Below are 2,607 nucleotides of genomic sequence, written 5' to 3'. Positions count from 1 at the left end.
ATAAATCCTACAGATAGAAAGAATGAGGATATTCCTCCTTTTCTTTTATTCTCTAGATTGATATATCTTCAAAATTCTTTTTTTTGTGGTGACATTTTTTTGGAAATAGCTTTATGCGTTAATTTTTGTGATTCGTAATTCCTAAATGATTATGCTATGCTAATATTGTTTAATTTTAATTAACCCAATGATTTAATTATCCAAATTTGAGGTGGAAATAGAAAAGAATTTGCAATTCATGCCACGTTACACAAGAAATTGATAAGATCAAAAGAAAATTTTTTCCACTTTACTATGGATCAAATGAAAATAATTACCTGAAATAACAAATCAAACGTAAATGATGAGCTGGAAATAGCAACAATAGATCAAATACGAATTTAAATTAGCACTATAGATCGAACGTGGGTTGCAATTAGCATTTGAATTGGAAATAGCATGATAGATTAAATGTAAATGATGAACTGAAAAACGGATTCCAGATTATTCAGGATCAGTTGACTTGTGAATTGTATTCATAATAGATCTATAGTCCTATTTAAGTATAATTAGGCTAATTCTGTTTGTATATGTTTAGTTAATGAAGAATTTTGCGCTTACTGAAGATGTGTTATTTTCAAAAAAATCCAAATATTTAAAAAATTTAAATAAAAAATTTAAATAATAAATAATCAATTATTTCTTCACTCCTTCTTTTCCACTTTTCTAGGCTGAGAAAGAATTAACAATTTCATAATTTTTTTTTCTGATGAAGAAACAAGAAAAAGGAATTTGTTAAAGTAAATTTATACAGTATAATTGAAATAATGAAATATAATTAAATAATCGAAATAGAAAAGTAGATTTGCAATCGTATTTCAGTACAATTAGGCTAATTACTTAAAATTGAAAAAATAAAATAATGCTTAGAATAATGTTTAAAATGGAAGCTACTCCCATATCAACGAATATCAATCATTAGATTAATATCAAATATTTTCAATTATCATTGTAATATCAGCAAATACTTATCAAAAAAAAAGACTGTTGATTTGTTTATTTTGATAAAAAAGAAAAAAAAGAACTACCAATCTATTTATTATCATTTAGATAATAAATGAATGAATAAAGTTTCAGCAATGATAATAATCTTATCAATGCAATTTTAAATTTCATATAAAGTTGTCAAAAAAAAAAAAGGAACGAACACGTTATAATGAAAAAAAAAAAACTGAACATGATAAAATAGCGAGAAATATTATTAAAAAAGTTTTTTAAAATTTTTTTTAAAAGAATGAAAATTTTTCTTTTATTTGAAAAAACGTTTTAAAGATTTTACAAAAAAAAAAAGGAAAAATTTTGAGAAGATTTTCACAAATATTCAGAAATGCCATCGATATGATTTTACATACACATATATATATATATATATAAGCATAAAAAAAAAGTTAAATAAGAAATGACAGTATAGCCCTTCCTTTTATTTTTTTTTTTTGCTCTGTAAACATTTGAATGATACGTGCATAAATATTGGAAATGGTACAAAATGTAATTTTAAAATGATGATTTAAGTGTTATGGAATGTATTATAGTTATGGCAAACAAACAATTTGCGCCATTTACTTTTTCAAACTTTTCAATGAATCAGTAAAATAATTTTAAAAAATTTATTTACAAAAAAAAAGAAAGAAGAAATGATAACATATTATTTGGCAAGTATTTATATAAGGATTAAAATATTTTTAAAGTAATAAAATTGGAATTTTTTCACTTATTTGACTATAGCATTTAATTTAAGTTCAATTACTTAAAACTTGAAATTAATTTAAATTTTAACTATCTTTCATTCAATTATGATTAATTGATGAAAGTTAAACAATAGCAAAAATTGAAGTATTCAAAATTAGACGCACAAAAATACAAAATGGTTTAAATGTTATGAAAAATGAAAATATCATATTTTCTTTCTTTTCATCAAATTGTCATCAATTTAATTTCAAATTAAAATAATTTAATTAAAATTTACTAATACGTTGAGAATTATTAGTTGTAAAATTGCATCCTAAAATCAAATTTTATTAAAATTGAAATTTTAAAAAATTTAAAAGAAAAATATTGCAAACAAAATTGATAGATTTGAAAAATGTTATAAGTGAATATTTGATGCAATTGATTACAGCCAAACTCTTTTCATCATTTTCCCGTATGATCCTTTTAATCCCAAATAATAATCATCCATTAATTCATCCAATTCATCCTAATTTTGTCCAAAACAGGTCATCATCCTTTTCATCTTCTCTTCATCATTGATGATCTCATATCTATGTAAACCATCGATATTATAAATTTCATACAAATTTGAATTGGATGAATTTAAAATTTATTTTTCGAATAAATTACATTATTATAATCTTTTGATCATTTGAAATTCACTAAATAGCTTCAATTATTTTATTTGATAACTATAATCCATTGAATAAGAAACTTTTAAAACTTCATCAATATCTTTTAGTTACCAACAAATTATTACTTTTTACCTTCAGCTCTAATTCTTCCTACTTTTTCATACCTATTTCTTCCTCTTCCATTCCTAATTTTCTCTACCTCTCTCTCTCTCTCTCTCTCNCT

Source organism: Loa loa, assembly GCF_000183805.2.
Source record: "Loa loa unplaced genomic scaffold supercont3.484, whole genome shotgun sequence".
NCBI lineage: Eukaryota > Metazoa > Nematoda > Chromadorea > Rhabditida > Onchocercidae > Loa > Loa loa.
This window is presented reverse-complemented; position numbering follows the sequence as displayed.